Source organism: Poecilia reticulata, linkage group LG20, assembly GCF_000633615.1.
Source record: "Poecilia reticulata strain Guanapo linkage group LG20, Guppy_female_1.0+MT, whole genome shotgun sequence".
Lineage (NCBI taxonomy): Eukaryota > Metazoa > Chordata > Actinopteri > Cyprinodontiformes > Poeciliidae > Poecilia > Poecilia reticulata.
Genome location: NC_024350.1, coordinates 14,017,578 through 14,044,123, shown reverse-complemented (window position 1 = coordinate 14,044,123; position 26,546 = coordinate 14,017,578). Strand labels below are relative to the sequence as shown.

Below are 26,546 nucleotides of genomic sequence, written 5' to 3'. Positions count from 1 at the left end.
CCTTTCTGTGTCTTTTTTTTTTTTTACTTTATGAACCATTTAAGCCTGAACCACCTGGCAGGTTGAGAAACGATGGAAATCAACTTCAGGTGTAATTGGGTGCGTTTATGATGTGCGTTTAAGAATGATGTTTTTCTTAAATAAATGCAAATACAAATTCTGGTAAATTTGTTTGAAACGCTCAAACCTGTGAGTAATTCTAAAAAAAAAAAAAATTAAATTAATATTGTATTTATAGATAGATTGTAACATTATGAGACATATTCAACAACTACATCTTACATGTCATTCCACTCATATTTCACTGAATTGTTAGAAGTGGTGGTCTTGGATCATAAGCTGTTATTTCATCTTCTGCCATTAAATTGCCAAAATCCTGCTTTGCATTACTACCAATTTTTAGAAACTACGAAAGAAATTAAACAAAAATCAAACATAATTTCTGATTGGATTTTGAGCTGATTTTGAGTTTGGTAACATGTGTTCACTGCTCGGAAACTTTATTGAAATAATCTCTTTGTTTGATGACATCATTGATGATGGATAGCTAAAGGTGTTTCACCTCTTGAGTGAATGACATAATTTACAACCAGAGCCATTAGTTTTAAAGTCGCAGCCTAAACGCGCGTTGTGCATTGATGGATTATAAATTGAAGTTGGACATGTTTAAGTTCAGTTGCTAATGTGCAATGATGTCACACAGAACAGCATGGTTCCGTGTAAATCTCTAATGTGGTGAGAACAGGATCTTTGGAGTTTGATTAATGATGTGCAGGAGAAACGAGTAGCAGATGGGATGTTGATTCCTTGTTTTTGGTGAGCTGTTAAACTCACCAGCTGTAAAGTCTGTGCCTATCATAACGTGTGAAGGCTGTGTCTGTCATTACAAGAACCTTGTTGGGGGGATGGACTGCTATCACTTCTGACTGTCTGGAGGAGACAAACAAGCCACCAGAAACGTACATGGACTCATCTCCAGAGACCTCAGGGTGAACTGCACTGTGGGCAAAAATATGCTTGTGATTTTTCAAGAGAACTCTGTCAACGCCAGAGCAATTTCATGTCTAATTTTTTAAACTGAGGAGAAATGTTTGGAAAGACGCTCCGCACCAAATAATGTGGAATCAAAACACGTTTTTATGCATGGGGCATGCCATGTGGCCTCATCCCTAATCCATCATCTACAGACAATGGATTGTCCTAATAATGGGCCTTTTTAGTCATGTTTTTCTTGTCTTTTTAAGAGTAATTGTGAATCTATCAATCGGTGTGCGTTGTCTTGTCAGGACAGGGGTCCTGATGATGGCATTAGGAGTCATTCTTTGTTTTCCCAGATGGAAACCAGATTCAGCTCTCGGGCTAATTAGAAACGCCATCAAAGTGACTTAAAGACGCCTCTTAAGGCTCATTTGGAACCTGAAGAAAGGTTAATCATTTGACCTTTGAGATATGTTAGTGCGGAAACCATCTCACTGTAGTTGTTGTAGTAACGTGACAAATCATGACAAAAGAATGGCAGCGGATAAAATCAGACTACAACACTCGTGCTTTCATTTTCCATGGTTTCTGAACCAAAACTGTTTTGAGAGAAAAAGCCTAGAACATTTTATTATGGATCAAAGGCCAAATGCATGTTGTCTGATCATGTCAGTTTGGTTAAAAAGAAGTCTGTGAAGTTTTTCTTCTTGAGATTATTGAGATGTTTTAGCTGTGCCAGCAGTGAATTGCATGTATTGTCAAGGCAGGCAGCCCCCGCTTTTATTGGTCCAATGGAAAAATTTAAATGTGGAAATATGCAGTGGGTCAGTAACTGTTTAATGTGATGTATGTAGAGCAAAACCGTTTTAACACCATTCCAATGTTGTGCAGTGTTTTCTTTCTATCACTTTTGTACTGAAACGTGACATTTGTCTTCTCTGCCCAAACATGGAATTTAATTAATTTGATCAAGATCAAACTTAATTCTCCCTTTCTTAAAAAATGACCATTGGTCTTGCTACATCAGATCTAAAAAAAAAAAAAAAAAAAAAAGGGTAGCTAAGATAATTGTGCTTCACTACAAATAATATAATAAATGTTCTTTGAATTATCAGATGAAGACAAAGTGACTTAAAGAGTGATGTCTGTGTGTGTGCATATCACGCATCACTGTAAATAAGTAAAAATACTGTTCTGGCTGGGCCTCAATGTTTCTTCTCTCTCAGGCTCAGATATCAGCTCCCATATGGTTCCTTAATCTGCAGGTCCTGCTCAGGTCAGCTCAAGCAGAGCCAGGTAACACGAGCCAAACTCATAACTCAACCATCCTCCGAAGTGCATCCACAGAGACTGAGACGGATGGCTTTAATGCGTTGGCCTCTTCTGAAAACCGAATTCGCTGGGAGCTATTATCGTGGGGTGGCCTATCTGAAAACTATTATCTGCAAGAACAGCTGCTGCGAAGCCAAATCTCTGTGGCAATTGCTTTAGATAAAATACCACCTTACTTGGTGGAAAAGAACTTGAATGTGACAGTGGCCGGCCTTCTTCTTAGTCCTTTAGCCATGAGTTTCATAAAACCTTCAACTTGCTTACTTAGCGCTCTCCAAGGCAGCTGGACATGGCTCGTCAAAGCCATTTCAAGAAACGAGAGTACTCTCCAGAGGGTTTGATCTTTGGCCAGATAAGGAGCCGTTCCATGAGGCTGCAGTCCTCCCCTCCCCGACTCTGCGAGAACAGCCACAGCAGGACCTCGGTGTGATAAAATGCCTCTCTCTTGGAGTTCTCCCATCTTCTCTTGCGTGTGATCTCTAATAATTCCCATGCTTTTATATCAGTTGACATGACAGAGTTTGGATGTGTTACCGCAACAAAGCTGCAGCTGGAAAGCTTTAGCGGCTTAACCTGAACGGTGTGGATAAGCAATTGACCTACAGTTTCGCCAGAATTAGTCATTTGAGCTACCCGGAATAAAACAACTTGATTTCTGTTGCATCTTTAACTGGTTTAAGCTTTTTCTCTTTCTATTTTGTTTTGGATTGGGGTTTTTTTCTTCTTCTTCTTACTTTTTCTGTCTATAATGAATAGAATTTTACCAGATTTTAGAATTTTATTTTATGCACTAAAATGGTGTGCACTTTTCATTTTTAGTTTAGATACATTTCATGTATATAATGGGGGAAAAAAATCATTAATTGACCTGCCGGTTACTGATCAGAGCAGAATAAGTTCAAGGGTAATTTGCAGATTTCAGTCTCTGATTAAATGCATCACTACTCATAAGAATACTCCTTACTTATGAAATAATGCTAAAATTTGCTGCATAATGTGTACACGAGTTCACTGTGTTTGTACAAGAAACATCCTTAACAATTAGATGACTTCTTATGGTAATTTGTTGCCCTTGACTTCATTCAGGGATGTCAGGGTAAAGGAGCTGTACACAAACACGAACCACACTTTATAGATTTTCATTAAAAGAAAAAAAAGGCAAACTTGCTCTACTATGTGTTGATCAATGATATTAAAACTCGGTAGAATAAATGCAAGATTTTGGACTGTAAAGTGACGAGATGTAAGAAAAAATAAGGGTACAAGAGGGGTGAGACTACTTTTGCAAGGCGCTTTTCCTCTCGATCCCCCTCTGAACGTCTTAAAATACCTCTTAGGATAAAACTGTTGCACACAGGATGCACTTTCATCAACACAAAAACCACAAATGCTAGCTCCTGATGTGAGAGCAGGCTCTTGTTCAAAAGAGTGCCTCACTTTTTGAAAAAAAAGGAAAAAAAAAATATATATATATATATATATATATATAATACATATATATATTCAGCATTTTCACAGCCGCTTTTTGAGTTAATGTCTAAATAAGTGGAGGGAACAAGGACTGAAAGCATCATGAAAGTTATTAAAGTTGATGCTTATAGAAAAGTACAGAGATTTTCCATTTTTCTACTAACCCTCAAAGGATTCCAGTAATCTTAATGAAACCAATTTTGAAATAAAGACGCCTTTTAGTCCCAGGATGCATGAAGGTAGGAGCATTTAGGACGTAGCCGCCGGGAGGAGACCTGCCCTTTGAAGTAGCCTCTGGTTATTTTTCTGCTTGACAGATCAGAGCAACTGTGCTGGAATCTAAAGGGAAGTACCCTGCCGTCTCAGGTAAATGGTAACTGAGGACAGAACTGTGACATTTGGAAAATGGCTACTGCTGAGTTGGAGCCATCTGGACCTTTTTCCCTCCTTCCAAACACTTCAATTTGTAATGTTTAATAGAGAGAGGGAGAGAAAGAGAGGAAAGGGTGCACTTGCAGGAAGATTTGTGCCAGTAGTTTAGCATCAGTCATCAAATAATTCTGCTGCACTTCAGAGAATGTGTCACGGTTTGGTGCTGGTAAGGTGTTGACTGAAGCTGCACAGTCTTCACCTCTGCAGTAGGAATGCGAGTGTGGTAGACGTTAAGAGAAGTCTTTGGGCTCTGTAAAACCCCAAATGGCACCTGGTGGAGTTCATCTTCCCCATGGGAACAGTAGGTATTGAGGGATGAGGCACGGTCAATTTAGCTAAGTGAGATTCACTTCCCCACCATGGGCTGCGCGGGCTCTCTTAAGAAGGGCAATGTGCAGAAGGTGCGGCGGGAAGGGGGGTGGGAATCCGAGGGGGCATTCGACAGCACTTGCATTTCATTTCTCAATGTCCCCCTGGAGGTTTCAAAACAAGCACTGGGGTTAAAACAAAATCACTGAGAGCTGTTAGACCACAACTGGTGCTCGGTGAAATCTGCTTCTTATTGGGAGATGTTTTAGGTGTGTGAGAGAGAGTGATGGGTTACCAGGAAGACTACAAACAATTACGTCCCACTAATATTATAAATGCTCCCAGACAGATGCCTGAAGTGAAAACAAGTTGCAAGTAAAACAAGATAAAAAAAAAAAGTCTGTTCCGTATCTACAAAGGGAGATTAAGTATTTTCTGTTTTTTGTAGTTGACATTAATGTTTGATCAGCATGTGGCTTGGTTTTCAGGACACTCTGTTATTGGGATCAGCTTTGTCCCTTTATTAATAAGATTTACCATCTTTGCAATGGTAACCGTGCCAGAAGAAATGCGTTGCATAACCAACAAAGATTTTGAGCATCCAGTTAAACAGAAAAAAAAGAGACGCAATTAAATTGTTGTTAAAATTATAATCTTAACAGATATGTTGATGTCAGAAATGCATTTGGTCTTTCTGTACATATACAGATGGAAAACACAAGAGAACACTGTTGAATATTGACAGTAACTGTTCAAAATCAGTTACTGTCAAGACAGGTGCTGTCCATTTAGTTTCTTAATTGGACAAAGCTCAAACCTATTCTAGTGAAAAGGCTAGTCTGCTAAGCTAATCATACAAGCAGCTAAGAACGGTTGTGTTGGAAAGAATAAGAGGTTCTTAAAGAGACGGAGGCTAATTTCAAGGCATCAAACTCTAAAGTCAAATTTCATTTCATTTTTGATACATCAGACAACATAATTACTTTATTGTGCTATAAATTGCAACTATGTGCCCTGAAAATACATAATACATCCAAATCCTTTAAAATAATTTAATTTTATGCGAGAATGAAGCGGTTTGGAGCAAAACGCGCAAAATAGCTGAACATTCGAAGAAAGGATTTACCCATTTAAATATGAGCAAATTAAATGTGAATTGGATTAATTATTAAACAAATCAGTCAGCCACAAAGCTTCTTTACGGTTTACTCGTATAATTTATCATTTTGTCGTGTTTATCTTTTGCCAGATTGTTTTTCCGCACCAGCAGTGGACATGATTTAGTGCTATTTCAACACAACAGCTTTCAGCTCAGCTGGATTCAAAGAAACAGGGAGGTATAGAGGAATGAAAAGAACTTAGGCCACAGATAAATCAGCCTTCACACAATTCATCATCTTAGCCTACCTTGAGTTTTCCTTTACCGGCAGACTTCTCATCTCCTAAGGTGATGGCCCAGAACACACTGGCTCGTCATGAGGAGTAATGTGAGGAAATAACTTTCTGAAGTTACAACACCCTCCCCAATTATTTACCCTCACCCCATCCTGTTAAAGATTATTGAAAGAACCTGTAAAAACATAGTGTAAGAACAGACCTGGTTGCCCTGAAATTTTATGCTTTACTGTAGTTATTATATTGCATACAGTTGCTGCAAACTTAATTTTATAGTGTATTTGCAGATGATGAAATCTAATGACCCCTAATCAAACACAAGTGAGAAAGTGATTTGTGTAAGCTGTGGACAAAACTACTTTTGGAGCAGTTCAAGGGAAGTATTTAAATGTCCAGAGTTGTGTAAAACAATTCGAATTAAAACCTAGTATTTAATTATCCCATTATTGTCCAAAATCAAATTTCTAATTGTTTGGAACCAGAGATTGAACGCATAAGTTGTTTAGGTGAGCAGCTATTTTCTTGTATCCTCACTTGACTGACATGTTTTATTGTCTTTCCTATTTCAATTTCTGAACTATTTCTTCATGCTTTATTTTTACTCAAATAAGATTGGCATTGCAATAAAAAGATGATTTATCTTAAGACTATATATTAGTCTTAATTTAGGGTACGATAGACATGTAGATGGTGCCGTATAGTCTGTAAACTTTAGACAAATAATGTAGTTTTTAGCAACTTAAAAAAAACAACTTTACCTTCACTCTCATTTGGATCCTGACCAGTTGCTCTGACCGATTCATCCCTATATATAGTTTCTACAGCATTTTTGCTGAGTAATGCCAAGTCTGCATTCTTTCTATTTGAAAATGACAAAATGTAAATTTTAAATGTATTTTTACCGATTTGGTTTGTGTCAAAAATGAAAAAACAAAATTCTTCTTTTTTTTTATAATTAAACTGTTCCATGTCTATGCAGCTGGCTTTCAAATTTCAAAAGGAAAATTGCCTACATGCATGTTGGAACATGGGATAGATTAAATATTCAAAGTCTAATCATTCTTAGTCGATGTATATAATCTTTAGCATTTTTTTTTCTTTTTTTTTTTATTAAACCTGGTCATGGTTTTCGCCCTGCAAGAATAACGTTTTGAAGATGAAACGGTTTTCCGTTTATTCATGCTGTGCTGGAAGACAGATGACAAATCAGCCAAGAGTAAGATGCCTTATCCTGAAAGTCTTAAAGATAGTTTCCAGCTGCATTGCGATGCAAAAACTATGATGGAGGTAATGAATGTTTTTGTCAACTTGAGAGGATTTTTACACTAAATTGGCTGCTATCTTAAATAGCTGCTTTCTCATTTTCTCACAATTGTCTGTTTATTAGAGACTTGGTACACTTTTTGCTCCCCTGCGCTTACGCTATTCTTCTTTTTGTGTTTAAGTGTGGGCGAACCTGACTCGACTTTGTTTAAACAGGAAGTAATAAAGGCTCATGCATTTTGCCGCATGTCAAGCAAGAAGGAACAAACACAATGCCACAAAGAAAAAACTTTGGGGGGAAAAAAGACCTGACTTTAATAGCACTTCTTAAAACAAGTTTTTGCCATGTATTTGTGCAAACAGAGCAGAAGATAACCGATGCCAGGTTAGCAATTATACTAGCTCCTTTTTTATTTCCCTCCAACAAAAGGACATCTGGAGAGATAAAGACTCACATTTAATAAACAAACTGCTAATGGCTTTAACCGGTTACCAAAACAAGATATTAAAGCAACTCAAATAAATTCAAGTTGATGTTTTTGCTTAAGTGCTCTTCGTGGATAAGGATGATTTATAAAAAACGACAGGATCAACTACACCACCATTAATTTTCTCTGTTAGAGCAGATTCCCGCCCCCTGTTCTTCATATTAAAGAGAACTCTTGCAGAGATTTAGTGAGACTCGGCATTTTAGGTGTCGTATCCCTTTAATCCTTGACCTCTCACTCCTCACATATAGGTCAAAGGTCATGTCTGCCAACCAGAACACTTTAGATACAGTGAGGGTACTCGGGGTCAGTGGTAGTGGTTTTTTTTTTTTTTTGGTTAGATGGAACAGGATGTTTTTCTCGATCTCAATGTGGAACAGCTTGTAATGCTACAAAGCCACTACATTGCTGAGGGATTATCACTCCGATTGTGAGTCTTATTTGTTCTATTTATAGCTGTAAATGGTGGCGTTTCTGCTCCTTTCCAGATGGCTTTCATGACTAGGACTTGCATATCCTGTACAATTGACTCTAAAAGTTTGGCGCTCGTGAAACCCGCTCGCCATACGAACACATCTAAGCCAAGTGCTCCATTTGCCTGCTGCGTGCCTGCTAGTAATTTGAAACACAGCGGCCTTGTCAGTCAAGTGCAGTGCAAAAGGGCTCACTTTTAGGTGTTTTATGATCTGGGATGAATTTATGATGCCTTAACTGAGGTTGCAAAAACACAGAAGTGAAAGCCCTTTGACTTTGTATTGATCTAGATTTCTCCACTTACAGTGCCAGCTGCAAAGTTTTCCTTTGACTTCTTGGTTATAAAACCTTCAGATTGTGATTTGTATTTGGCTGCTGATGCAAGAAGACCAGCTTAATGTTTGACATGGAACACTATTGTTTAATATCATGATGAAGATGCCAGAAACATGGGGTTCAAACCTGATATGATGTTGAAGGGCATAGGGCATAATTTATGGGTGATTTCTGAGACTTCTTGACTCACTTGACTATTCAAACCTGGGCTTCATAAGTACGGTTTATTACCCATATCTATTAACTTTTTCATTGCACAGAATGCAAAGCAGATGACAAGTGCTAAGCTAGGAGAGGCTCTCTATAGGTCTTAAAGGTTGTTGAATATAAATAGTGGCATCTCTGTTTTATTGTATTATTCCAGAGTTGTGGAATGACGCAGAAAAAAAGTCTGAATTGTTCGGAGGGTTATTTACTAACTGCAAGCAGACAATGCCTTACAAAACTGAGTGACCGAGTCATGACATACAGCATTCAAGTAGACTGGGACTCTTCTGTCTAGCAAATGTTTAGGCCAACACCAGTGTTTGCCATGTTCTCTCCCCTACAAAACAAGCTTTTTATGGTTTTCTTTCAATAATTGCCTTTTTTGCCTCTTCCATAAAAGCAATATTTGTTGTCAAGTTCACAACTGATAGTTGTCATGCCAACAGACTCTCTCACCTTAGATGTGGATGTGTGTTGCCATTTCCTTTTGGCTGCATCACATGATGCCAGTTTAGATGGATGGCTATGTCTTCGCTGGCTTGCGGTTGTGCCATAGTCATTGCTTTGTACCAATTCCAATTAAAATACATTGAAGGTGTAGTTGTTTTAAAAACTGAATTTGCCAGATTATGTAGAGCAGGGGTGGACAACTCCAGGCCTCGAGGGCCGGACTCCTGCAACTTTTAGGTGCATCTCAACTTTAACACACCTGCGTCAAATAATTAGGTCGTTAGCAGGACTCAGGAGAACCTGACTGCACTTAGAAGATGATTCAGCTGTTAGATTCAAGCATGTTGGATCAGGGAGACATCTAAGAGTTGCAGGACTCCGGCCCTCGAGGATCAGGACTGCCCACCCCTGATGTAGAGGCTTTTAGATTGTAACCTCCAGTTTTGCCTATGTTCAAACTTGTCACGGACCTTGTGAAGAATACCTTTCTTCCTGCGATTCTGTCATTTTATGTCGGTGCATATTAACAATTTGATCACCAATAACACGTTGAACAACCCTGTTTCCCCATAGAACCCAGTTTGGTGTTATACAGTGTTTAATGAAGTCTTTGCTTGCAGACAGAGGGGTCCTTGACATGGTTACCTGTTCATGATGTCCTTTCTTTTTTCGTTTCTTTCTCAGTATAGTGTTTGGCATCGTGACTTTGGGGGTCATAGGATATTGTTTCTATTGGGAGATTTCTGTCTTCATCGGGTGAAATGTTTTGAGTCATTATTCATCTGAGTGACTGACAATATACATTATGTTTTCTAAAAGAGGACTGGATTTTGTTTTAAAAATGTCCTTTTTATTAAAAAAAAAAAAAAAGAATTCATAACACCATTCAGTCCAAGATTCTAAGGAAGTTTGGAAAAGAAAGACCAATTTAAATAACGTATCCTCTAACACACTTATGGCTAGCAATTTTTAAGATAGTTGGTGATTTTGTTAATTTTCTTAGCAGTATATCTAATTTGTATGAACTTATTTTATATTTTTCCCGGTGAGAGTACATGCTGCTGCTAAAAACGATTAATTTATTTTCAGACTTTTTATCCACAACTTTACCACGGGTGCCAATAAATGAGAACAGCACCGTATGCCGCCTTCTTGTCAAAAGAGGACAAGGCCAGCTAAGGAGCATTGAATAGATCAGAAAGCACATCACTCCTCTCATGCATATTCAAGCACGTGTACACTCACTCACACCCTATGAAAGGCATTTTGGCTCCTGGTCAGGGGAGCCTTTCTAAAACCCTCAACAAAGAGGTAATTATCTGCCAAACAGTACAGTCACAAAGTGAAGCAAAGGACCCCAGACATGTTTGCAGAGATCTAAGGGTTTTTTTTTTCTTTAAAAAAAAAAAAAAAAAAAAAAAGCTTTGACTGAAATTGCTCTCTGCAGCCACTGAGCACCACACAGAAAAGAAAAAAAACTTTAACCTGCTTCTGTTCACTGTCTTTTCAGTTTTTCTGACATACTTTCTGACAGTTCCCAAGTACTAAAGGAAGTTATGCTCCTTAAATGGATTATCAAGAGTTTTCTTTAAATGAATGACCACCCACACAACTTCTGGCTATGAAGTTATTTTTGGAATTGGCTCAGGTTGTTATTTGGCCAAAAGTTTTGAACCCAAAAACCAGAAGATCACAAATGTTCGTTTGGTCTTTATCGTGGCTGTTTGCATCGATTGCAACACCAAGTACTCACATTACGTCAAGCAATTTATTCACAGCAATGTTTTAAGCTCGTCTTAGCCCTAACACAAATTAGCTTGCTAGATCATTTTGATGATGACCTGTGGAAGAAAAGAATAGTTTATTTAGAGGAAAGTGGTGCTTGAAAATAATCATTTATTAACTATGTTTACCTTCACAAAAATATGTTGCAACATGTTTCTTCTCCTGGTAGGGATGCTGATTAAAGAAATTGTTTATAGAATCTCCAAGAAGTTTAAGTATAGTAGGCAGCAATGAAAGCACAAGTGGGTTGATCTTCTAAGATGATTGAAGTAAAACATAATTTTTGCCACTTGTGCAGAGGTTGCTCAAAAAGGGTAGGTAGATGTTTGTGTTTCCATTTTGTACATTTTCAGACGGGACTGCTAGGTGAAGAAACTTCAAACACTACCGTGAGTTCTGCGTGATCCGGACAATGAGTGGTCCTGAGTCCTGTTGGTTGCCTCTCATCAATGAGAGAAGACTCCATCACAATCTTGCTTAAAATAGTGTCTTGATAAGAGTGGAACTGCAAAGGGATTTTACAATTTACAGAAAAGCAAGAATGTGTCACCATCTTTATGAGGAGACCTAGAAGCTGATGTCCAATATATTACAGCAAATTGCAGAAGTTAAAAAAACAAAAAAAGATGTTTATTGTTGAACTCCAGTGCAACAAAAACCACAAACTTAAAATATGTGAAGCAGAACATTTTGTCAAATAAAATCTTATGGAGGCCTACAACTTTAAGCTGTGACTATACTGACTGTAAACGTGTTTTTTTTTTGTTTGTTCCCCCCCCGCCCCCCTCCTCCCAAGTCTCCCAGACTCACATTGAGACATTCCCACATACAAATTAAATAATGTGAAAAACAATTTCTCCTGGTGAATGAAAGCAGGTGTACCTGTCAGACCTCTCTGCTTGGTATAACCTTCAATGCACTGCTTGGCCGAGTTTTATAGACACAATAGCGTCCAAGTGTGCGGAGGCATTGCTGGAATTTGCACCTGTTTGAGACCTGACTCCTTTGGTCTTTCCTCTTGAAAGCTGTCCTTCTTGAGTCTTACAGTTGGGGGGGGAAGGGGGGCGGGAATTAAGAACTGTCCTCAGAGTGCGGATGAAATGAATGAATGTTGACATAAAGCAAAAAAAAAAAAAAAACTGGGTAAAGAGGTTGGTTTATGAGGGAAAGACCCAGGGAAGTAAAATGAGCTTAAATAAAACTTAAAATAAACTCAGTTCAGGGGAATACTGTGCTCTTGAGTTTATTCCTATACAAATGATCAGTGGTGCTGTGTGGCCCTTAATTTGGGTCATGCGGTTGAAACCATTCTTATTTCTGATTTTTCTCCAAGTAAGAAGAAACAGGGTCCAGGCACAGATTGAAAGGCTTCTCTTCCCACCCGCGTGCGAATCGCAAATAACATGCAGGCTCACTGCTCCCCCCCCCCATGTCCAGTAACCCAACAACACCCTTTTAAAAGCCACAGTCGCATCCCTGTGTTTCATCTCTCTAGCCATGGAAACATTTGTATTCTAATGAAGGTGGCCTGTGTGCCAAGTTTACCATGTGGACATCGGTGCTGCTGCTGCTGCTGCTGCTGCTAAGTTTGTGTAACAGCTGTTATGTATTTATTTATTGAAACTGAGGATTTTTGTAAGGCTGTCTCGATCGGCTACTGACAGCTGAAGGTCTGCCTTCATCATGCCCCTAAGGAGACAACTGAACAGCCAATCTGCTCAACGCAAATCCTCATATTCACTCTCCACAGGCTACCAGCGGCATGCTTTATAGGATTATTTTCAACCAGGCATTTTGGATGTAGTAGTATACATGGCCCCTTCCGTCCCATTGAATGCCCCCCCACCACCACCTCCTCCCCCGCCTCCCCCTCTTTTTCTCCTTGTTCCTGCCTTTCACCTTCTTGCCTGAGAGGATTAGAAAGTTAGGCTTCCGGAAGCGGGGCAAAACCCCGTTGAGGATGAGACTTCCACAAGCCTCTCATAGGAAGGAGCACGACTCTGACTTTGCTGCAACAATTTACCGCTTTTTTCTTCTTCTCATGTCTACCAGGGTTCAAACTTTTTAGTGGTCAACAAAGTGTTGACTTCTGTTTCATAAAAAGTCTTGGTGTAAACAAATACCTTTTGAGCAGATTTCCTTTTTTAAGTGTAACTTTTTAAAATGTTTCCAGAGACTGCTTGGGGACTTTGTAACAACCGCTCAGAAAAATTGATTGTATTGTTGAATGCATTATTGTTTAGTGGAGGGGATTCTGTTGATTTGTAGCTGCTGTTGATTTTTTTTCTGTTTTTGTTTGTTTCATCACTGCTATACTTTTTTCAAGTGGGAAAGATATTCTGAGGGGTCAAAATTAATCCTTGTTCTGTAGCTACAACGTACAGATCCAGACGGTATCATGTCCTATAATAATCGGCCAAGAAAAGTTGCAGAAGCATGCAAAGTTGTTTGCTCCATCGTTAAAGACAGCTGTGAGGGTCCTGGAACAGAATAAAGAACAAGCTTAACAATTTAAAGACTTTGACGTTATGATTGTTTGATCACAGCTGGTAAGGGATTCACCAGTGCTAAGGGCGTCTTCAGGAAATTTAAGCTCTCATTATTTATACTTTTTGTTGGAACCTGGGCAAAGGATGAATGTGACTGAAAGAGATAAAGTTTTTAGTAATTACAATCTAGCATTTAAAAAAAAGCAGCAACATATCTAGTTTAAAATATTTAAAAAATGTTCACTGAGGGTTTTCTTTTATAGTTAAGTAAGATGTGCGTTGATATTTTGGAAACATTGGTATGACTCCCTCCGAAATAGTTGAGGGTCTTTATTTTTATGTATTAAAATACATAATGGGTAATAGGAAGGAAGATGTGACATTTATGAATTTTTTTTTTTTTTTTTACATGTCCAAACTGTCAGTCTGTCATGACAGTATAGTATGTGACAGATAATCTGTGAAAAAAAAACTGAGCTCCTCTAGTCTAGTCTCCCAGTGCTAACTGCAGAAATACACGACTCCATCTGAAACAGCCAATCAGAGCCAGGAGGAGAGTCTTGCTTGGTGATTTGTCTTTTCTGTTGGTCAGTCCAACGGGGGAGATTTGTAATTTCTGCCAGAGAGTCTGAGACTGATGCTTGGAGTTTGTAGCGATTTAGTTCACCTTTTAGGATGCAACTTGGGGAGCACAAAATATTGCAAATGTATCATCACAATAGCAATCTATGCAACATTGCTAACTGTGTCTAGTTGAGCAATTCATTTCTTATCACAAGCTGTAGTGTCAGAGCTCTGTACTCGTGCTACGCAGAGCTAGACTCCTTCACTCACTCATGTTGTGGCTGCATCCCGAAGTCCTCCGCTTTGGCAGGCTACACTGGCACAGAGGCTGAATCATAGCTATGACAGCCCCGTTGTATCTCATTCAGCCATGGAGAATGGGGCTAGTGAACCGAGGAGCCCCCCAACATCAGCCTCCGCCTGCACCTGCAAGCCCAACCGATGACTGGAGAGCTGGAGGGAGGCAGTTTGGAGGTGGGAGGAGGGGGGGCAGGGGAGAGGGGGGAAGGGGGGTCAGTGAAAGCCTGGGTTCAGTTTAATAATGGAGCACAAGACAAATGAGCTACTATATGAGAGACCCAATCAGAGAAATATAAAATAAGGGGAAATCATTCAGTTTTATGGCAACTTTATGTCAGATGTTAAGATAACCATGTGGTGGTGCTTTTGGCAAACTCTTTGAAGTAAGCTTGCAGAGAGAAGAGTGAATGGGGGTACAGCTGAACCCCTGCAGGTCATTCAGTCATTTATAAGGTCCAATTTTTAACGGCCTCCTACGGCTTTTGCCTTTGTGCCCATCGGTGGTTGTGAAAATAGAAAACGGAGATTAAATCAGAAAAAAGATGATATGCGTTTGAATAAATCAAAATGCCAGCAAGCAGTAAAATCTAAAAAAAAAAAAAAAAAAAAAGGCACGAAGGACTTACTTGGATGTTTTCTCTATTGAAACAGAGCCTCGTTTCTTCTTAGTTTGTGTGGATATAAGATGTTTACAGATGTGCCCCTCTCCCCCAGTGTGCCAGCCATCATTAATCCAGTAAAGAGAACAGAGATCTTGGTCGCCTTTGGCCGTCCTGCAGGCCCTTTTGGAAACCTCTCGGCCATGAGAATGGGGGCTCGGGGTTGAAGGTGTGGGTTAGGCTGTGTGTAGCCATGCAGGAGGGGCCGAGGGGACGGTCTTTGTGAATTTAGCTAATCTAATTTGAGCACTTTTTTTCTCCCCAAGGGCCTGACTCATTCTCACTGCTGTCTCTGTTTCCAACATCAGTACAAGCTGGTGAAAGTTTCATGTGGTCTTATTTAGTTTAATGTACGCCTAAGGGGAACATAACTTTGAGCATCGACTTTAAAGAAGAACTCTATCTTTGTGTGTACAAGGTTTTTTTTTTTTTTAACTTTGGATGAAGACTCAAAAGATACTTACTTTCTTTGTTATAAAGGAGCTATTTATTGGAGATGGAGGCAAACTGAAATAAAGTATTTTATCTGTTCATTCAGGCTGCTAAAACAGAGAGCTGAACTTGTGCCGGTGCTCGTCTATTCAATCTTGAGCCATTTTGTACTTTTGCTGTTTTTGTTGTTTGTACCAGAAAAATGTGTGTATAAAACAGACTGTTGCTGTGTTCCTCTGTGTCTACTATGAGGGGTTTGATCCTCCAACTCCACCTTATTTTCTTCTTCTTTTGTTCAGGGTCCTCCAGGACTATTATAAATATTAAGTTATTAATTTCCTCTCCTCTTTTGTTATTCGTTCCACTGGAGTTTTATAATCTATTGTAATCCTTTCATTTATATTGTTCAAATGTTTATTTTTCCTTCTGTATTAATGATAAGTGTTTGGATATTTTCATTTGAGTTGCTATTACACCTTTATATCATTTGATGCATTCTAACTATTATTTTGTATAGATCGGGTTGGAGAACTGGAGCACATGCTAGGTGCTAATAGGTGCTAGGTGCTCCCAATTGACAGATTAAATAAATGGAGACCACCTCCAAACCCAGACCTAATGTCTTGTGGTTTGTCTGATCACCACACAATACACACAACGCAGAAATCCACCGGTCACACTTAAATGGACGTTGATTGCCTTGGGTATAGTTGGTTGAACTGGAAACGAGAGGAAACAAAGTCATGGTGTCGGTGAAAATGTGATAAAGATATTGATACTTTTTTTCTAACAGAAACTTAAATCAGGTTTTGATAAGGACAGTTGGAGAATACCCAATCCAGTCAGCTCTTTCTTCCGAGTTGTTTTCCTGCTTCTTCTGCACCGACCATAAGAAGCAGCAACAGCTGAGGTGTTTATTTCCAAAGCCACTAAAGAGGTGTGTGCAATTTGAGGAAAAAGTGAAATGCTTCTGTGGACAGCATGAGTAAAACAAAGCTGTCCTATGTAATATAACTCTGTTCTTGTATTATTGTGGTACTTTTTTTTAACATTTGGAAGCGAGAAGAAACTGTCTCTGAACTTCTTTTGAACTACAAGCCCTGAGATCTCTACCACTGATTACAGCCAGTTGTATATGGGATGCCAGTAATGCCAAATTTTGTGGTTGTATTGGGATTTGAGGACAGAGTTGAATACAATACAATGAAGAAAATGTAAAAAAAAAAAAAAATATATATATATATATATATATATATCTTAATTTTATAAAAACATTTACTTATTATAGACTCTCAATTAATACAATTTGTGATTGCTGCTTTTTCAGTATTTCTCAAAAACCAACTTGAAACCTAGGTATTGTTTTTATAGAATAGAAACAAACCCTTTAAAAAGTTTTTTTTTCTGGTATTTAACACCTGTGATTAACTCACTGATCTTCCTTTTCAAGGGGGAAATTGTCTCGTAATCCTTCTTTAATGGATCAGTAAGTGGCACAGTGGTTCTACTACGATTAAGGCAACGGCTTTCTCACCTACTGCTTTTCTTTGTCTTTCCACAATGCTGCAGTAATGGTGCTGGAAGTAACTAATCAAACTGTGATTGCCTATCTCTGATCACTTCTCTCTCTGTCCCACTCTTACTTTAGCTGAGTTTAGTAATTTTATTGTCTCCTCCTTCTAACCTTCCTTCTAATTTAAGGCAAAAGGTGGTGAAGGGCAGGTATGCAGCCTGGGGACTGCAAGAATTTATCACACTAAGGTGCGAGCACTCCTGTGCCTGCAGATGTAACAGTTTAGTGCCAACAGCATTCCCACCATGAAGCCAATAGGGGTTTTATGGCATTTGTAACTTTTATTCTCAGGACCACATACCCTGTGACTGCTGAGAGAGGAGTGGGAGGTGGTAAGGTCAATATACTGGGGGTGAAATAGTTTGCGTGCGTGTGTGTGACGCACTCTAATATTTTCATCAGGATGACATAGATGAAACAAATAGTTTATCCTTTCCTGCCTCTACTGTTTGAATGTGTCCTCTTTTTTTTCTTTTTTCTCCTCCAACTCCTGCTCCCCTCCCATTGCTCCCGTTTCCACTCCTCTCGCTCTTCCTGTTGGTCTACGCTGCCTCTCGGGTTACGATGACTGGGGGGTTTTCTTGCTCTCAGTTCATAGTGTCCATACAAGGTGGGGGTGGTACTGCGTGTGAGTGTGTGCGCGTCTGTCTCTCCCTCTCTGCTCTGTCCCGTGTCCTTGTCCCTGCCTCCTGGCAGCGAGGAGCCACCCAGCAGCCGGATTGTGATTGGGCAGGGGGAGTGGGGCTCTTGACACAAGCGTGGTGCTGACTTCTCCGGGACGTGTTTCAACAGATGGTCGAGGTTAGAGAGTGTCATCACATCGGAGCGAGGATTAGAGGAGAGAGGTTGTCTTCCAGGAGCTGTGTGGTCCCCCCCCCTCCTCCTCCTTCTTCTACACTTGAAACTCAAAATCCCAGCACCAGGAGACAAACTCCTCCACGAGGAAAGGAAGGTCTGGTGAAGAGCGTGAGGATAAAGCTCAGACAGGACTCCTTGCCTCCTGCCTACCAGGTACTACACAACTTTCCCACTGTTTCTTCATTTAGTTTTTCAGAATTTCTCCTTTCTTCTGTAAAGTGTTTGTCAGAAATACTGACAGCAGAACATCTGTGACTCTGTAAGAAGAGATATGTAGTGGCAGTGGGCAGCGCTGTTTTTGCAGTCTGTCTGTGTACTGCCTGTACCGCAGCCCTTGTGTGTGTGTGTGTGCGCGCGTGTATGCGTGTGTGTGCAAGGTTTTCATAGTTTTCCCCCTGAATGACAGGAATTCCCTCCGTCGCAAATTCCTCAGTCTCAAGGGATTAGAGGGCACCACATTCCATTAATATCATTTTTTTTCCTCAATGCAAAAGCATTCACCTGTTAAATGTTCAGTTTGCCTAAAGCATAAAGTCTTAAAACTGAATCTTGGCTTCAGTTAATGTATTAAATCTTTTCTCATCTAGAAAACTGGAGACCTCAATGTTTGATTGTGTTATTTTGTTAGCTGTAAAATCCATATTTCTACGTAATTACGCTCTTTACATCATTTACGCATAGGAGTCGGACAATATGCTATAAGTTTATTTTTGTCAAAGTATCAGTAATGACATTGTATCACTCAAACAAATAGTCCAAAATAGCATCAGTTTCCCTGCTGAAGCAGATGAGTGTTGTGATGTGATGGAGGGAGAGAAAGTGGAAAGAGAACTTTTTTTCTTCCCTGTGTCTTATTGGTTTAGCGATTCTGAATAATTATACTTAGAGGCACACCATTCAGTCTGCCAGTTTTCTTTCAGTTGATTCTGATCAGTTACTGTATAATAATGTATCGGTACTAAAAACATCCAGCAACCACGGCAACCAATAGCTTGTACTCTTTGAATTAAATAAAAATCTGTGAAATGTGCATAAATGAGGAAAATCGTGAAATTCCTTCATGTTTTATTGGATTCTGTCAAGGAACTTGTAGTACACCTCTTTTTCTTTTTTCTTTTTTTACACCTCAGTAACATTTGATTTTAGAGCATGCCTGTCCACCTCCAGCCCTCCATGCCTGGTGTCCTCCCAGTTTTAGATCCGTCTTTGCTTCAACAAAGCTGATTGAAATGGTCCAACTACCTCCTCAGCAAGTTCTGTGTAGGTCTGTTTATGAATCATCATCATTTGAGTCAGATGTGTCAAACATGGAAAAGAACTGAATCTTGCAAGATATAAAGTCTTGAGGACTGACTTTGGACACAATTGTATTTGAGAGAGAAAAAAAATCCAACTTAAAAGAAAACCGATAATTGATATCAGATGGCAAAACATTGATTAGAGTATTTCTAATTGAATTACTTATTACTGAATTGTGAGTGTTTTTCTAATGTCAAAGATGTGCTCAACTCTTTGCACATCTTTGACTAAAACATCTCAGACTATAGTTGGTGTAGTCTGTCATAAACTTTGGGTGCCACTTCTATATCCCCTCCCTTCAGTCGTGATAAGTTCTTTAATAAATCTTTTCCCCGAGAGCAGTTCTGGCAAATTGTGTCAGCAAAGACTAAATAGATGAGTCGTTGTAGAGCTGTCTCCGGAGAGACTGTCAAAGGTGTGCAGAGATGCAGCAAGTTGGGGGGGAAATGTACTACTCATGTTGGCTATTTAAGTCAAGTCAAGTGAGAAGAGTGACCTGCCAGTGAAGTGGCAATATGATGTATAATATTTATACCCAGCTCCAGGCACCGTGCACGAGGTGTTTTGTAAAAGGAGATTGTGCAGCTGTGAAAGTTTGAGAGAGGACAGGGGTGTTGTATGGGTGAAAGCTGCTGTTGTGTGAGATTGTGTGTTTATCTTGGTAAACCAGCCATAGCTACACTCGCTGCTTGATACTTGGAGAATTTAAAAGTACCCCCATAAGATTGTCAACGTGGGTTACAAGTTGTTCAGTGAATAATAGCTAGGCAGATTGAGAGGAAAAGATATGCCTGATTTTTTTTTTCTCCTTTTTTATTAACCTGAGAGGGAATATAAAGGTGTAACTCGTGTTTATTCAGTTCTAAGTTTTAACCTCGGTCTATAATGTAAACTTTGACTTGAGTGGGTGGCACAGATTTTATTGATCAAGTAAAAAAAAAAAGTTTCCTGTATCCAGTCTGTCAACAGTCCACCAAAGCCCAGAGCATTTATCCCCTGACCTAGATTTACTAAATGGCAAAGTTTTGGTGTGGCTCCATTCAGAGTTGGTGGCTTGTATCAGGCACAATAACTGTAAAACCGTTGGCTTTCACTTCAATGCGTTGGCACTGTCAGAGCGCGTTACTGAAAGGCAAGTGGAGAAAGTGATGGAGAGCCTTTTTTTTTTTACCTCAAAATTTCAGTCATGACAGGACAGATCTACAAACCCAACACCTCACTCGAGTTTCACCTGGCAGTGTTTGGATTCGATTTCTGATTAGCCTTTCCCAGGGCACAGTGGATCGGCTTCGGGGGGGTTTCAAAACACTGAGCTTCCTGCCAGCTCAGAGGAGAGGAGAAGAGAGATCCTTTAAAGAGTTTTTAGCTCTTCTGTGCTACAAACAAGAGCACAAGCAGCTGCTGCAAATAATTAGATTCTGAGGGGGGAAAGGCACTCGCCAAGACAAACGTTGTTCCAGTAGCAGCTTTGCCATCATTGCGATCTACTTAGGAATCTGTGACTGTGAGTGTATGTGTGTGGGTCAGTGTGCGTGTGAAGGTAATAAGTGGAGTAATTTGTTCTCCTGATAAGGACGCTGAGTGACTGAGTCCGATGGAAGGAGAAGAGTTGGCGGAGTCTGTGGCTTTAAGCGTTTCCACAAACAGAAGGCATGTGGCCTTTAAATGCCAAATGCAGTGAATCAGGATTTCCAAGATGTCAAAAACAAATATTACCGTCTAATGACTCTGAAAAAAGGTATACGTTGTCATCATCAACTGCATTCTAACCTTTTTGTTTGTTTGTTTGTTTGTTTTAATTCTACATTTTACCTCCCAAAATCTACCTTTTTAGCAGCAGATTTTACATTTGGCTTCTAAAATTGCTTGGCAATAAAAATTAAAAACTTTGCAGATGACTTTAGAGTGTTCAAGCAAGAAACGTTTGGAGAATTTTGGAATGGGAATAAATATACCCAGAAGTGGTCAAATACTTTACATCCATACTTTACCGTTACATACATTGTATTTATTTATTGACTTACATTTCCAAAAATACAAAATCAGTTTGTGGTAACAGATTGATCCAACATAAAGAATCTTTGCTTTAAAAGCGGTCTCAAATTCATGTTCCTCTTCATCAAATGAAGGCATACCATTGAAAGGCATACCTTCTTATCCTTAAATGGAGTGAAAACACTGAACTCCTGCTATATCTTACCTTCTCAAATGTACTTAAACAAATCTAACATTTAAATTAAATGGCATTAAAAAATAGCAAATTACGGATGCATTTCTTTTTAATTCACGGGAATCAACTTGACACATTTGAAAAGGAAATAAATGGATGCAGAACTAGGAAAGTATTTCATGTTCAACAGGGTCTAGAGCAAAATATATTTAGCTTATGCTAATCTACTGTACCTCAAAGCAAAACCAAATAAACAAGACCAAACACATCTTTGCTTCAAAAGATCTCAGAGTGATACTCATTCCATATCTAGTAAACAAAAGAGGAAGGAGATTTTTCTGCTCCTTAGGCCGCAAAGCATGTTCTCAAGTAAGAAAAGCCACCTTTTGTAGCAGTAGAAAAGTTTGCATTGCAGATGAATTCTCAATATGTGTGAGAGTCAATTTGGGAGAATTTTGAATTGGAAATAACCAGAACCAGAGAAAAATGTTTCATCCAGAGCATTATCCACAACATGTATTTGATCCAAATATGTTTGCTTTTCCAGTTCTGTAAATAACCTACATTTCATCAACAAGCTAGCAATATTAAGTGTTTGTCTTTATTCTTAAGTGAACTCTGGCCTTTAAAGGCATGTCGGATTTTACTCTCTTAGGCTGTTAGATTGACAAATATCACATTTGAATTTGGAAAAAAAACAAAAAACATTAGGCAATATTATGTGTTACAATAAAGTTTATTTTTAATGAATGTTGTAAAATATAATGATTTGCAGATGATTTTCTGTGGTTCATAAAAGTCAGGTTCAGCTACTTTTGAAATGGAAATAAATGGATTCAGAATAAAGAATAGACCATTTGTTTCATCCAGAGTATTTTCTGCTTTATGCATTTTGCCAAAAGACACTAAATCAAATGGAGGTAATATACAGTGACAGATATACTGACATCTTGATTTAAAAACTTATTGAATCACAAACACCTCATTATGAACACTTATAGGCATTCATTCTCATCCGAAATTGAACTCCAACCTTTGACTCGTGCCGTATTTTAGCTTTTCTAGCCGACTGTACTTTGATTGATCTTAGATTTGACTAGTTTTTTTTTAATGTTTTTTGAGAGGGTAAAATTTGGACTGTTCTGAAATGGAAATAAATTAATCCAGAACTGGAAAAACATCTTTCATCCAGAACTTCATCTGGAACATGTTTAGATGAAAATACACTTAATCGGTTGGTGGTAAGAACATTGTGACTAACAATTTGACATCTTTGCTTGTGATCTAATAGATTAAAAAACTATTATGAGATAATTTATCAAAAAGACCATAATTCTCCCATTTAATTTCTCCAATTTGTGCCTGGTAAGTGGAATGCATTGCCGATGACTTGCTTCTATTCATGACAATTAAGTTTGGTTACAAGAGCCTCATTTGCAACATGTTTTCAATTAAAATACATTAATTCAATTAGTGATAATGTAGAGGGGCAAACAAGTATTTAGTCAACCACTGATTGTGCAAGTTTTCCTATTCAGAAAGATGAGAGAGGTGGGTATTTTTCATTATAGGTACACTTCAACTATGAGAGACAAAATGAGAGACACAATCCGGGATATCACATTTTGTAGGATTGTTAAAGAATTTTATCTAATGATTGCATTCAAAGGCATTTATACACACATGTATTCCTTTTATCAAGACTACTTGTCACCTTCTCAAACTGGTTTTACTTGGACAGATCTTGTTTATGCCGAACTGCTGAACTTTTTTGATTAAAAAAAAAAAAGTTAGTTTGTGGTAGTAAGCTACACCTCATAATTAGGCACATTAGCGTTAAAAGCTAAGCTTGTGTGTGCACTCCTGCGTGCCATAATGTTAAAAGATTTCCTCAACCACTCTCTCTCTCTGTCACTTATTTATCTCTTCGGCGTAATGATAGTGTTCCTCGCCTTAGCCTGATTGCATGGTAGCAGTGGCATAGATTGCACCAGCCTATCACAGCAAATGACCAGTATTTGAACAGCATGCTCCTATTCATGTGGGATCAAGAAAGACTATGTTTAGATGAGTCAGACACTTTCTCAGTTTCCTTGTTGATCTTACTGATCAAACATTGCTCGAGAGTTTCAACCACGTATCTGCCTCCAAACTCAAATTGTCCTTGACTTTTGAGGGTGATAGCCAAGCCGTATACGTATCTGGATGTGCGCAGACGCACAGTTGGGGTTTTGAGGTATTTGGGAGCTCACAGTAATACCCCAGTGTGTTTGTTCAGCCTGTCATTTGAGCGAGAAAGGTCAGGGCAAGCAAACACTGCATCCAGCTCATCTTTGGCGAGAATCCTACTCCTCCAGACCCTGATCCAACTCTGAGCACTTTGTTGAAGAGTTTCAACCACATATTTATAGTGGCTTAGCTTCTAGCTTCATCATAACTGTCAGTTGTACACAGAAAGAACCCTGAGCTGTCTTTGAATGAGTCAGAGACATTTTGTTTATGGGTGGACTACTTTTTGTGATATTATAATCAGTAATGTTTGAGTGTAAGAGGAAGGATTTGCCTGGAGAAGGAGAAAGCCAGGTTAGGAGGGTGAAGTGGAGCAGAGACGAGATAAAGAAGAAAACAAGAGTAAATAGAGGGAGGTGTGAAGGAGTGAAGGGGTGAAGAAGGATAAGGGGAGAAAAAATGGTCATCTCAGGTGAGCCATGCTCCCACACCCACAATTCCCTAGATCTAAAACAAAAAAGGGTGGAAATCTTTTTTGCGCACATGCATGTAGAGAGAAACTTTGAAAAAGCCATGTATATGCAGACTGTGTGTACAAGTTTGCCCCCCTTGGTCTTCCACCTCACAAAGTGCTGGACTGTCCTTGTTTCCTCATGTCTCTTGTCCAATAATTCCATCTGTTCTGATTATCTGTCATACCTCATAAATCCAGCATACCTCGTGGTAATGCGCATGCACACATCAATGTTATGTTTCTTATAAATCCGTCATACCTGTGGAAGTTTCATTTTGTGTTTTTAATTTCTCAGACATTTACGGTAAATAAAAAAAAATAAAATAAGAAAAATCTAGTTATTTCCACGCAGTGTCCAGAAAGAGGTGTTGTTCTGCTTGTTGCCTAACAGCTTCGGTCAGCATCCAGCGTTATTCATGTGCTTTTTTTTTTTTTTTAGAACACATTCCATGCAGTTTTCTAAAGAAGTATTAAAAAGGTAGGAACAAAATATCCCGACCAAATTTGTAGTCAAACAGTATTTGTATTAATAGTGACGCTAAACGGGACTAATGTCTTGTTTACAGTATGGTAACGATACTGGAAACAGAAAAAGTCATTTATGTTGATATGTTTGATTAACATAGCAGCTTAATTAAATAAAATTTATCATGAACTTCTGAGGAAAAAAAAACACAAATGAAACTTCTACAGGCATGACGGATTTCTAAGAAATCTGCTGAGTAAGCAGTATGTGACGACACATCGACGTGCGCGTGCGCATTACCGTAAGGTATGCTGGATTTATGGGTATGACAGATAGTCAGAACGCCCTCCCCAGGGAGAGGCAATCTGTTTTAGATTTGAAAGAGAAAGGAACCTGGCCTGTATCACATACAATTAAATACCCGTCAGAATCCGTCGGCGTGAGATTGGAGCAAGAAGTGCTGCCGCGGGGTTTTGTGGGGGCAGCTGGGTTGTCCCCTTTCATCCACCGCCTTTCCAGGAGAGAGATAATGGGGTGGGGATTGTAGGACGGATAAGAAAGGGGGTCGGGGGGTGGGCAGAAAAGAAGCGATGAATGTTTCCTCACCCCTCCATACTCCACAACCTGACTAATAGAAGCCAGCGTGTGTTTGTTTCAGCTCCCCTGCTCCCTTTCTTTTCATTCTGCCCCTAGAGCGAGCAAACACATTCAACCTCAGCCAGCACTTTCACTCCTGTCCCAAGTGTGTGTACATGTACAACTGCTCAAAAGTGTGGACTTGACCATGTGCTTCGTTTAGCCTCTGGTCCTGTTTGCGCTCACTTGATCAACCAGAATTGGCCATGTGGACATAGAGCTGTTACATTCTGAAAAGCGGCTTTGTTTACAGTGAGCAAGAGTAGCATTTCGGTACACACATTATCTTTACTTTTCTCAAGTTGCCCGTGGCAACCTAAGCCGGCATTGACCGGTGTCTCTTTAACATGCCGGAACAGTGTATTCACTACATTTCTTTAACAATGGTTTAAATTAAAAGCGTTTTTATACTTAAGCTTTCGATTTGATGTTGTTTAGATTAACCAGGCTTCCTGCCGATGCTGTTCTTTGGACTTAATGCTGTGCTGAGATGTGAAACGTATCCTGAGTGGTATGGAGTTAATTGAATTACAAATTATGTTACTGCGTGCTTCAGAAAACCACACACAAAGCCAGAGGCAAAGAAAAGCTAAGCTCCTGGTGTACAAATTACAGGTTATATGTCTGTCTGTGCTCAGGTCTGACAGATGATTCTTGCTGCCTGTTTGAGTGACTGCTGCAGCAGACTCGCAGTTCATGATATCCAAATTTAGTCATACATATGGGCTCCAGGGCATTGACAGCAGGGAGCAGCATTGTGGCACAGGTGCAATCAAACAAATATACATTTTTATGAGCGGTATCGCATTTGCATGACACGGTCTCGGAGAAGTTTATTATTGGCGTCATGCAGAGCTCGGTTCTCATGGTCTGTTTGCCTATGGGTGCTGTAGAATAAGTCCGCACATGCTCCAAATTTTAGGGGTGTTCAGTTTCATGTGCCAGCAGCAGTTCTGCACTAATCAGCAGCTTTCTGACTGAAGGTCTGTGGATGTGGAATGAGCGTGCCTGCTTAAAAAAAAAAGAGCTTATTAAATCTAAAGTGACACATGATGTTCATCTGCAATAATGTGCTTCATGACACAATTTTGACTACTACAATTATAATGTCCTTCCGCTTGTTGTTCTGATTATGGCTGATAAAAACCTTATAACCTTAGTCAAATTTTCAAGTGTTTGCTTAAAATAATATACTGTGTCATTCTTATCTTTTATAGAGTTATGGTGAAAGAGCAACAAAATGTTAACTGATTAATTGGTAATGCTGTCTGCTCATATAACTAGCCTCCAGTTGACTGGTAAATAGACATGCCACTCTAGTTTTTAATCAGCGTTAACTTCACTAAAGCCAACTTTAATTTCCATGCTATAAGTTTCTGCATTTTTCACTATTTGAAAAATTCTAAACGGACTCACTCCTTTTTTATTATGTAAGCCA

At 39.2% G+C, this 26,546-nt stretch overlaps 1 protein-coding gene across 4 annotated transcripts in view; it reads left to right on the top strand.

Moving 5' to 3' along the window:
* The window catches only part of sulf1 (sulfatase 1), an 82,935-nt gene that overhangs the window by 21,603 nt on the left and 34,786 nt on the right, over window positions 1-26,546 (top strand). For 3 of the 4 annotated variants that reach the window (XM_008396343.2, XM_008396346.2, XM_008396347.2), the window contains exon 2: window positions 17,729-17,947. The gene's annotated coding sequence lies outside the window, so the exon portion shown is untranslated. Of the gene's footprint in view, window positions 1-16,827; window positions 16,850-17,728; window positions 17,948-26,546 lie in introns of those variants that run through there. The other variant, XM_008396344.2, reaches the window with a different exon arrangement.